Source organism: Sceloporus undulatus, chromosome 9 (genome assembly GCF_019175285.1).
Source record: "Sceloporus undulatus isolate JIND9_A2432 ecotype Alabama chromosome 9, SceUnd_v1.1, whole genome shotgun sequence".
Lineage (NCBI taxonomy): Eukaryota > Metazoa > Chordata > Lepidosauria > Squamata > Phrynosomatidae > Sceloporus > Sceloporus undulatus.
The window spans coordinates 23,458,419-23,470,866 of NC_056530.1; the positions used below are offsets into that span (position 1 = coordinate 23,458,419).

At 43.9% G+C, this 12,448-nt stretch overlaps 1 long non-coding RNA gene across 1 annotated transcript; it reads left to right on the forward strand.

Moving 5' to 3' along the window:
• Window positions 1-8,571: 8,571 nt before the first annotated feature.
• LOC121915443 lies at window positions 8,572-10,328 on the forward strand. The gene is made up of 3 exons (XR_006100716.1): window positions 8,572-8,788; window positions 8,931-9,115; window positions 10,232-10,328. It is a non-coding gene; the product is annotated as an uncharacterized LOC121915443 (long non-coding RNA).
• The last annotated feature ends 2,120 nt before the right edge of the window (window positions 10,329-12,448 follow it).

Below are 12,448 nucleotides of genomic sequence, written 5' to 3' on the forward strand. Positions count from 1 at the left end.
ATGTGCAACCTGCTGTGTGGCCCCAGGACCTCACACACACAGCCTTGCAAGTCAAGAGTGGGAATCCTGTCAGTGACATATGTCCATGCCACCCAGAGTTATGCACGTGGTTGTGTCTTCTTTGGAATGAGGTAAAGGGGTTATTTTATTAGCCCCTTGCACCCTCCAGCTCTGGGCCAGGGGCAATGGCTCTTTGCTACTTGCCCAACAGCAGCTGGATAGTAATGCCCCCAAAGTCACTAAGTGGGTCTTGGCCACTGCATTATTCTATGGTAAAAACATTACATCGAGTGGAACAATTTTCTGGGTGTGTGCAATAAAGAAACACTGCCCAAAAACGCCACGTTGTAAAAGAGTATTCCTACACAGCGGAGTCAAGGCTTTGTTGACTTGTCCAACAAGAAAGCTCAGTTTCAGGAAAGGTGGTGGTGGGTTTTAAACCCCCTCTGAAGCAGCCCTAGATCACTTACAGCAGAAAGCTCTGCCCCCAGTTCCATCTAAAACCATTAAAACAGCAGGGAACAAAAGCAATTTAATCTCTACCGACTGAAGAGGCCCCACAAGCCATAGAGAAGTACATTTACCAGCACAGTAACTTTAGCGCAATCAACTACTGTTACTTCACGGCTGAACGATTTTTAATGGGATACAAAGCGCCAGTCCCAAGAGATCTAATGCATCTAAAAACTGCCATCCACGTTTGAATACTTGCTTTAAGCCGGAGCCAATAGATTTTCCTGGCCCTCATAGCAAAGGTCCCTACATATTTGCTGAAGGGGAGGAGAAGGTTAAACTGCCCCTGGGCCGGCTCCCTCTCCCCGGGGTCTCACTGGCCATTGCCAGCAACCTTAACCCCGGTCAACTTCCCTTTATCTCCCTGCCTTGTTTAATCAGTCAGCCATAAAGCAACACTTTTTAACAGCCATGGATAAACAGAGGAACGGAGCACGCCCACACGGTCCACCAGCATACACCCGGCTGCTAAGATCTTGCCAATGGCTGGAAGCATAATCACCACCTTAAAAAAAGAAAGAAAAGGGGGGGGGGGGGGGGGGGGGGGGGGGGAGAGAAAGAAAGAGAACACAAACAGCAGACTGACAAAACTTGTTTCTTTGGGATCAGATATAAACTGGTTTGGTTGTAAGGCTTTAAATGAACTTGGAATACCAGCCAATGCTACAGGAAAAATTAAACAAAATCAACCAAAATAACATTGGAACTATCACACTGCAATGTTACTTCTACAAACATCCTTAAGACATTTGTGTGTAGTGTTTCAATTATTTGTTATAGGTATAAAACGTTGAATATAGTTTCAATTATTTGTTATAAGTATTTCCAACAGCTTTTCACTCCTTCATTGATGCTGTTTTAAAAGGCAACTAACCCTTCTTTTTTCCCTCTGGCTGGTCAAGGGAACTTGGCTGTGTTGCTTGTGCCAGAAAAGGGGAGCACAAAGAAAGCTCCCCAAACTTGGAAATGCAGATAAAATACAGAAACCCTGTACCCTGCCCCCAAACCTCCAATTTCCTGTGCAGTCCTTCTCAAAATGGGTTCAGGAAGTGACATCTCATCACCTCCTTTTGCCATTTTGAGAGGGTCTGCAGAAGAAAATGCAAGTATTTAGGGTTGTTGTGCATGGGATTCTGCAGGGGACCCTGGTCCCCATGAAGTTGCTCACCTTTGTACTGGATGGATGCACTCTTTGCCAAACAATTCCTCAGGGCTGGAGGATCATCTGGTATTTGATCTCCCTGCCAATTTAGGAGATTATTTGCTGCTCAGGTTCCTATGTCAGGTGCTGCCACTGTTATTCAATGCAGCATTGGCTGGTCAGAAAATGACCCTCAAGGAAGGAATGCAATCCAGACTGGTGGCCAATTCAACATTGACAGGATACACCTCCACTTATATGTGCAGTTCTGCTCCCTCAATTCCTGCAACTCCACAACTCTCCTCTCAGACATGATTTGAAGACACCAGCTGCAAGTCTATCACTGCAAGAGCAGAACCCATTGCCACTTTCAGATGAGCAGAGGCAAAAATTCCAGCTTGTTCAGCTGTAGAATAAGCTTACAGAGGCTCTGGACTCATTAACGTGATTAATCCTCCGCAATACTGCACCTGCCCCCATTTACCCTCCCCACCAACTCCATCCACAGAAACCCAACACCTGGATCATGTGTGTGTGGACTCTGCCAGCACCTACAAGAACTCATTCCACGACAAGCCAGTCCATGACCAGCTCTGACTTTGACATTACCCCAAAGGGCTTTCTGGCAAAGGCTGCACTGAGCCATTAAGACCACTCACTACTCGCTTCTTTGGGTTTGATGCTCAGAATGGAAATTCCAGCCGAGGCCAATTTGAGTGCAATGGCATTTACACGTCCATTACACTTCTGCTCCTGCGGGCAAAGCGTGGGTGGTGGGGGTGGCAGGGAAGAGAGATAAGAGAGGCCACGGAAGGCACACCCTTCGATAGACTGGGAACCTAAATGGCAGAATAAACAGAAATAGCTTAGCACAAGGATGGTCTTGGGGTCTGGAAATCAGAACAGTCATTGTTGAGCAGCAGAGGACTCTGCTAGCATGGAATTCAGTGGCTTGGAAATGGAAATCCCACACTTGGGTTGGCCTAGTCTTCACTGGCTTTTCAGTCCTCCATCATGTTTTCTATGAGCTCTTGCTTTGCGTCTGTGTGTGATGTTGTTTTATTCTCAAGTCCCTGCTAACTTATGGCAACCCTAAAGGAAACTTATCACAAGGTTCAAAGGGGGTTTGCCATTGCCATCTTCTGAGGCTGAGAGACTGTGACTTGCCCAAGTTCACCTAGTGGATTTTCATGGCTGAGTGGGATTCGAACCTTGCTCTCCAGGGTCATAGTACAAAGCTCAAACCACTACACTACACTGTACATTCACACATTTGTCAAAGACAGTCTACCGTACTATAACCTCATCTCCAGTGCTTTACATTTACCTTCTCTCATCTGCTCTCTCAACTCAGGGAGCAGAATGTATATGGAAGGATCTACTTTACTTTTAGCCAACCCAAAGGTTTATTGCTTCCTTTCGGTCCTTTAGGCTGGGAACTCATTCTCTGAATACTTGAAGCCTCTTCCTTCCTTCTTTTCAATCCCTCCTCAGACTGCATCAGAAATCACACGAGGCACTTAGTAATATAACCGTCTAAGCCCTCACATATCATGGAAAAGAGAGGAAAAAAGCTCTATTCGTCCCTGTTTTATTTCCTATTTCTCTTCTGTTAGTTCACTGAATTTTAGAATATTGCCTTGGGGCATAGGCTTGCCTTGCGATGTTTTGTAAAGCACCATGTGTACTAACACCATTCTGTGGAGAACCATGTTTACTGCAGCTGATAACACTATTCTCTCTTCACCAAGCTAAGTCTTCTGCTATTAATTTTGAGGAAGAAACAGAGCCTAAGGGGAGATACTTTTTAGGAAGGAAGGAAGGAAGGAAGGAAGGAAGGAAGGAAGGACCATGTCCAAACTGTAATCTGAGAACAGAGAGTATATATAATACATGTACAAAATTAAAATGAAAGTTGCAGTGAGTCTCTAGGCTTTCAAAGCAAAGCAGTTAAATAGGCTTAAGGGCACTGAGTTTCTAAGTCTGCAGCCATAAACCACCTTGATTCAAGTTATCTTATTTTCAATGGGTTATTAAATGCAGGTTCTTCTTTCAGTTCTTTTCTACCATCTTTCAGTTACTTTTGGGTGATTTTTCAAAGAAAAAACCAAAGGTTCCTTACCTAGAAAACTACTCACATATTTATTCTCCGCTCCTCAGATAAGGCCTCTACTTAAGGGATTCTAACACGGGCAGAATCCTGTGATCTAAAAATATCAGCGTTCACTAAGATTACCCAAGAAAAATAATTCACCTCTGGAGACAACCCAGCTTTTTACAGCAGGAGCTTTTCTATTACTGAGGGATTTATCTGTAATTATTGCGTAGGCTGCATGAACATATAGGCAGAGACAGGGTCCAAGGGTTTTAAATGCAATTAAGAACAAGTGAACCCTGTAGAAGACTGTGCCAGATTCAATCAGTTACGGCTCTCAAGGGGCCATCATAACATTTTCTACATCTCCGAATACCTGGCTGTAGCCTATGAATGTAGGAACAGAATGCAGGTCTAGGAAAGACCCTCCTGAACCTGGTGCCTCACCCCCAGATGGAAGATGAGAGTTGTAGTCCAATACTGTATATTTGGAGGGTGTCATGTTGAGGAATGGCTGTCTTAGGAGCTAGGGCAGTCGTATGTGTCTCTTGAGAAATGCTGCACTGTGTATTGTGCATTGGGGGTATGACCTTCTCATTCTTGTCTCGATCCAGTCTCTATCCACTATCTCCTCCTGCATCAAACCCATTTTTCTATCTTTTCCTTCCTTCCTAGAACTTTTCAGTCACTCAGTTTTGCAACACCAACACAAGTATATGGGGGACACAGACACCCACAGGAACCTAGAAGCTGTATCATTTAAGGTCCAAAACAGACTACAGAACTCATCCAGTTTGAGACTGCTTTAACTGCCCCGGCTCAATGCTAGGGACTTCTGAGAACTGTAGTTTTGTGAGACATTTAGCCTTCTCTGTGAGAGAGCTCTGGTGCCACAATAAACTACAATCCCCAGGATTCCCTAGCACTGAACCAGGGCAGTTAAAGCAGTCTCAAACTGGATTGGTTCTGCAGAGTATTTTGGGGCTAAGAGGGAGAGGAGGTTTAATTGGAAAAAGCCTTTCATATTCATGCAGACTCAGACATACAGGGACGCCTAGTTTTTACAGCTGAGATATCCTTGCCCCATTGCCAAACCTTCCCCTAACCACCATTCAAGCCACAATGAACTGGGCGGTGCAGACGCCCACGGAGGACAATCTGAGGCACAAAACTGTAATTACAGCCCCACTGCATGTTGACATTGCAGCCTCCCCGTTTTTAAAAGTGGTGGCAAGGCTGGTTTTAATCTGTGATAAAAATGTTAAGGTTAGAAAAGCTAACAGGGCTTCTTTGCCTTCTAGAAAGCCTTTTCTTTGAAGAGCCCTTTCTCCCCCAGATAAGAGATTTCTATACAAAATGCCATTAAGTGGAAACTAAATATAGACCGAAAGCATTCAAACTCCCTCCCGCCCTGTTCCTGCAAGAAATGTCTTCTGTCTTCACAACTTCATAAAAGATCTGTCTTTCCAAACTCTAAACACTTTTGGTAAAAATCAAAGGACAAGTTTGTGCCGGAGTGCCTTTCATAAACACAAGATATTGGGAATGTGGGGAGACAAAGCCCCTTGGCCTCCACAGACGGAGAATCCGCCCTTCCTGAAACTCTATAGGGAAGGGAACAGAAGAGCAAGCCACCAGGAAGGAATCAATGTACTTACCTCTGCCATTGCTGTACTTCCTGTATAGTCAGTCGCAGGGTGCAAGAGAGGAAGAAATCCCAAGGCAAAGGAGGGTGGGGTGGAAGAGAGAAAAGTATTCCAAAGGTGGAAAGAGTCCCCTTCTACCCAGAAAAGGAGGTTAGATTTTCAGCTCTGCTCAGGGAGAGCAGAGGAGGAGAAAGTCGGTTGCTCTGTCCCTGTAAGAGACACTGTCAGGGATACAGACACACACACTTCTCAGATCACATTCCCTCGGCTACTACAAGTTTCCTGACGTTGCAAGTCCAGAAGCACCGCCCTGCTCCTGCTAGCTAGCAGTCAGTCCCTGCATTGGGTGGCAGGAGAGAAGGCGTAGCTGCACTGCTGCCCAGCTCAAAGTAACTCAGGCACACATGGAGAACAGTCGATCTCCGTTCTTCAATGAGTCCTGCTGGGGAGTAACTTTGAGCGCGTGTGAGTGGATGGCTACAAATGCTAAGGCCAAAGAAATTATGGGCACATTCCTACCGCCTGCTCCAAAGAGAGATGCCAACAGGCATCCATTGCTTCTTGTGAGCTTTGTGGCCATGTTCTAGATGAGTTTATTCCTGATGTTTCGCCAGCATCTGTGGCTGGCATCTTCAGCCACAGATGCTGGCAAAATGTCAAGAATAAATTCTTCTAGACCATGGCCACATAGCCTGAAAAACCCACAAAAAACTATGGATGCCTGCCATGAAAGCCTTTGGGCATCCTTGGACATGAGGGCAGGGAACTAGGTTTTTTTAGTCGGTCTTTGACTTGCAAAGGGCTATGTAGAGTGATGGCACTATACAAATAAATGATAACAACTGTGTTGGTTTCAGAGTCACCCTGAACATGTGACCCATTAAAAAAAGAGCTAGGAGCTATACGCAAGGAGTAAGAAGGAAGATGGGGGAAGAGGAGGGGGGAAAGGGGTGCAGTTTTTTACCTCCCATTAATCTTGTTGGTGGGATCATGAACAAAAACCTTATATGTTCCCACATTCTGTGACTGGGAAAGAGGGAGCTTCAACCTGTTAAGATGTAAAAGCTTCCCTACCTCACCTCTTGCTATGGACCGTGACATGGCAATTCTTCACACACAATGTCCAGCATCAAACAATATAAGGTACCAGGCATCTATGATCTACTGCCTAGTCCTCTGTAATAATCTCTGGATTACAGGAACAGAATCCTGCCAATGAGACAGAGAGAGAGAGAGAGAGATGACATGCACAAGGTTATCTTTGGTCACGTTTCCACATTAACAGGAGCCCAGAATTTCCACCAAGAGATACAGTCTTCCCCTTCCAGCCATTATCTGCAGGAAAACACTGATGCCTCTACCCAGGACACAAACCTTCCCTCTCTCAGACTTTGCCTCTTCTGCCGTATTTGGCGATTTTAAACTGGAATGGCTATCTACTTCCTCTCCTCCACATCATCAACCTTATGCTGGTTAAAATGAACATGAAGACAAAACCAACAAAACTGAGACTTTGGACCCTTCTGTCAACTTGCTCCTAGTTTCACTTGGCTATGTTTCCAACATTAGAAAATGGATTTAAATAAACCAGAGACAAGGCAGGGAGCGGCCTGCAGCTCTTAAGAGCCAGAGAAAGCAAGGGGAAAGGAACCTAGTATTTCTTTTTAAAACAAAGGGGCAACCCAGTCCCTTCAAGCTGGTTAGCCATATTGAATTTACCAGCTCACAGATTTTCAATAGGTTAATAGGTTTTCAACAGACAGAAACTCAGACAGAAAGTATGCATGCTATGTCACTAACAGGATGTCAGCCCTGTCTGTCAAAATGTAAGCTCTGGAACAGCTCCAAGTATCTGCTCCATAGCCCAAGGTGGGATGATGATGAAGATGATGATGATGATATAATAATAATAATAATAATAATAATAATAATAATAATATCTGAAGCATAAAAGCCAGAGAGAGTTCCTGCACCATGAACATGAATAATGTTCAGGAGAATGTATGCAGAAAAATTATCTTTGGAAAAGTATATTTTCAGGAATATCTTGCAAGTGCTTAGGAACGGAATGATGTACGATATGGAGGATAGTAAAATGGTATCTAGGCTTAAAACAGGGGTAGGCAACCTGTGGCCCGCGGGCCGGATGCGGCCCGGCGAGGCCTTGGGACCGGCCCCAGCCTGGTCCTGCTGCCGATTGCCACCGGGGCCTTTGGGGGGCAATTGTCTATAGAAGCCTCAGAAACATGCATTTATATTAACATTTTTTTAAAAATCAGCAAATTTTTTTGCGTGTCCTCCATTTTTTTTTTTAAAAAAAGTGTCTTCCATTTGCAAATTTTGTCCTACATTTGGCCTGGTTTATTTATATATTTAATTTTTTTTAAAAAAATACTTAATTATTTATTTTTGGCTTCGGCCTCCCAGTTGTCTGAGGGACAGCAACCCGGCCCCTGGCTCAAAAAGGTTGCCTACCCCTGGCTTAAAAGAACGTAAGTGAATGTGTGTTGCCACCTGTTACTGATCCTGATCCAGGCTGATTTAATTCTGTCTGCTTTCTCAGTCTTCTCTTTTGGCAGAGGAAGCGCTGAGCTCTCAGCCTTGTTGTTGTTGTTGTTGTTGTGTGCCTTCAAGTCATTTCCAACTTAAGGAGAAACCATCATGGACTTTTCTTAGCAAGATTTGTTCAGAGGGAGTTTGCCATTGCCTTCCCCTGAAGCTGAGAGAGTGTGACTTGCCCAAGGGCACCCAGTGGATTTCATGGCTAAACTGGTCTCCTGAGTCAAAATTCAACACTCAACCCACTCTGCCACGCTGGCTCTCAGTATGATATTGCCAGTAGCACTGAGCTCCCAGTCTATTCAGGACTAAGCCCCCAATTTTTCTGTATGAGTTTTGTACACATTTATTAACTCTACGGAACGAATGTGGTTTTGGATGGTGCACACTATTTATCCCAAGTCAAAAGAGGCACAAATTCCTCTAAGCCTCCAGCCTGTGCCTTGAAAAGTGTCAGGATTTTAAAGGATTTGCACACAGACACACACACACACTCTATAATGACTTGAGGCTCTTAAGATTTCCTTGCTATTGTTTCCACCAAAGGCAGCAATTCCATTTCCCAGACTGAGCTTGTGTTCTTGCCTGTCGGTGTGTCCTTCTGTGTACAGATCCTGCAGAAAAGAAAGGGGTTAAGGAAAACAGAAGAATGAAAGCCAGAGAGAGAGAACCTGAGCCAAGACAGACCCAGGATTACAGCTGCCAGCCAATGGAGCAGCAGGATTTGAAACAAAAACAACCAATCCACGCAGTCATTCAACATCAAAAGGCAAAAGGGGGAGGAGGAGAGAGGAAAAAGGACAAAGTAATGGTGGATCCCAAAACACAGAAGAGGTAAGGAACTGATGGAGAAATAGCCCCTGGGTCCAGAGAGGATGGCTTGTCATGAACACTCAGTATCCAGCGGGTTGCAGTTCCCCAAACCTACTTGTGTTGAAAACACTGAGTGGGGAAAATGCTTCTGTTTTAACTGCAGAGCCAAGATCTCTTCCTCTGACTGAGCTATTAGGACAGCAATTGATGCCCAGTGACACACTGGTTTGGATCTCCACTGCCAGAGGTTGATCACAGAATCATGATGGACCTACAAATGCCCAGAGAAGCATTTTGTCTAGGAACTCCTTTGCATGTGCACAAACCATAAAGGAGATCTCATCAAAGGTAATCCAGTGGCTCTTCTAGACTGCCCTTTAACTCCTAACCAGGTTGCTCAACCGAGAACCAATGTGCAAAAAAGACTGACAGAAGTGGCTCTTTTATTACCTGCCCTTTTGCCACTGAACAGCCAGCAAAAAGGTCCACTAAGCTTTCATTCTGTAGTCATTCTAAAACAAAACCAGAGTTAGTCATTCGAAACTTTCTGGGAATCCAGCAGTCGCTCTGATCTGCCAGACTCACAATTGTCACACAATGATTCAACTTCCAAATATCACAGCAGGGCTCCGAAACTGGCATAAGCCTCTGTCCTCTTCCTGACAAGGCTGACTCCCAGCGCCAGCTAACCGGGACTGAGTCATAGTAAGTTCTTCAGAGCACTTTCTGCTTACTTTTCTTGGCATGGGAACCTTTCCCTCTTTATTTACAGCATGATCCAATTTGCCCAAAGTCCAACCCTTCCCAGAACAGGCAGACACCAAGACAGAGAGATGCAACACAAAGACAGATTACACACAACACGCCAAAAAGAAACAAGGGTTTCTGTAATGCCATCTGTGCCCCACACAATGGGCAGAGACCCCAGAAGGCTCAGTTTACTACACCACTGTTTATAATGGGACTTGAGCATCCACAGATTTTGGTATCCATAGAGAGTCCTGGAAACAAACCCCACAATCAAAATTAGCTTATCAGTTACTGAGAAATCAGCCTTTCCAGTCACTTGTAGACTACTGAGGAGACAGCTGATCGAAAAGGGCTTCAAACCCAAAGCCCTCTACGGTCAAGGAGCCAAGTGGTTTTATTTCCATCGGCCTCTGTTCACGGACAAATCAACGTCAGTCTGTTAAAATAAAATATCAAGACATCTAACCTCAACATCACAGCAACCTGGACAAGAGCCCTAACAAAGGGAGATTTAAGTAATGAAGGCATTGCAACGAAATCAAAATAATCCCTTTTCATTTATGTATAATCAGTCATAGTCTCCCAATGGCCTCCATGAGGAATTTGCTTTAATGATGATTTTAATGCAATCTGGCAGCAGACCTTACTGCTAGAACTAATTGTGCCTTGCTTTTCTCTTTTAACCCTACCCTTTCGCTGGACAATGCACTCTAGGCTATGGACTACTTCAGGGAGCAGGAAGAAGAAAAGATACAAGACAAGTACTGTACTCCAGAAGTTTATTTATTTATTGCAAATAATTAATACTGTTAACTGACTCCACTTATGGTGATCCTATAACTATCGACTGCCCTGCTAAGTCTAGCAAACCCAGGGCAGTGGCTTCATCCATGGAGTCTTTCCACTTGTAATGCAATCTCCCTTCTTTTCCTACTACCCTTCTCCCTTGCCAAGCATCGTCGGCTTTTTAAAAGAGTCGTGTCTTCTTATAATATGACTAAACTACAACAGTCTTGGCTTAGCAACTTGGCTTCTAAGGTGAGTTCAGGCTTGATTTGCTGTTGGGCCCATTTATTTATAAGCCCCTCGTCATTTTTAAAGTGGCGTACATCAATGCAATGGGGAAAAAACACAATATGAAAACTCAGAGAACACAAACAGGGAAGGTTTTCACTCAAATAATATTTTTAACCATCTCTAAAAACTGGCAGCATCTGCTCTTCCCCACTACTCTTCTTTTCTCCCTTTGTGGCATGTCTTTTTGAGATTGTAAGCCCAAGGGCAGGGCACTGTCAAAATAACAATCAGTAAACCAAGATATAAATGCTCTAAATAAATAATAAATTAAATTAAATTTAAAAAAGGCAAGGATGTACCTTCTCTCCGCAAGGCTGATTTGGCAGAAGTGCCACCTCAGAAATTAAACCATAACAGAGGCTTACCTTCCATTCAGGATTATGGGGAAATAGTGACCATGCCATTCTCAGCAGCTACTTTCCAGCCACATTGCTCACAGAGAAGGACTTATGAACAAGAGAAACCGCTGCCACAGAAAACCCTGGTGCTGTTGACCTAATCATGCAATGAAAGCCTTTCAGGACATAGAAAAGAGAGGAGGGGGAAAGTAGGGGAGAAGAGTGCAGAAAATGGCTCTTTTCCCCTCCAGGTTGTTTGCAGGCATCCGAAGCTTACTCTCCCCAGCTGTTTCCCTGCTTGCTTTGCCATATGATGGCTCTCTGAATTTACTGAGCAGATAGAAATTCAGCAAAACAAGTGGCCAAGGTGGGCTTCCCAATGAGACTGCTTGATCCCGAACCTGAGAACATTTTGCAGGAAAGGAAAGGTATGTCCAACACAAGTGTGTTATGCACCAACCAGGTTGAACATATAGAGGTCCATCACAATGCATATCCATCAACTCCCATTCGGCCAGCTGTTCCCTATAGCTTTGGGCAAAGCTGTATCTGGCACCATATCACACAAGAGGAAAGAAAGCAGGGTATTTCAGATAAGAACGGATTTGAAATTAAGCATTCAAAAGCACCATCCAATTGCCGTGTCCTGCCTTTGGAAAATCTCAGTATTCTCTACAAGGAAAAAAAGCCATTATAAAATGCTCATATTTTTTATAGCAACCCTGAATAATTGTAAAAGGACAAAATTAGGAAGGGGCTCAAGTCCCAGTCCCACTGTGGCATGGAATTAATATGCTCCCAAATATCATCCTGGTTCATGAAAATCTGGTGTGACATGAATAAAAAGGGTCATTTATGTCATCTCTATGATGTTGTTTTGTACTCCCTCGACCACAGCTCATTACAGAGTCAACTGTGGCTAATGAACCTGCCAATGAACTGTGAGGATTATAAATAAACGCAAGGCAGCACATGCAAGAGCATGTTTTAAACAGCTCCAACTTGCCATTCAAGACATATGGCTGCTTTCTCCACAGGACCTTTCATCTAAAAGATATCTGGGGGACTGCATCCAAAGTTGCCTCCCCCAAGCTGGTTTTCTGCACCATTAGCATCATCATCATCATCATCATCATCACCACCACCACCATCATATAACTGTGATTATTATTTCTTACCCACTTTTCCCTGTGTATCAAGGGAGACAACAGATTAAAATACAACAACAGATGGACACAGAACACCAGTTAAAAACACACAACACTAGTTAATAAATACATAATACCACTTAAAGTAACATACATATTAAAAGCAATCCATTCAAACTTTAAGACTCATAATTTAAAAATTGTTGTACTACAACTCACAGCACCCCAGACTGCAAGACCAAAAAAAGCCAAAATAGATATTACCATATAACCTCCTAAACCAAGAGTAGACAACTTCAGCAAGTTTGAGAAGGAGGTGAGCATTTAGTAGTCCATGTTTCTCCCTTTCAGTACCAAAAAATGGAAAA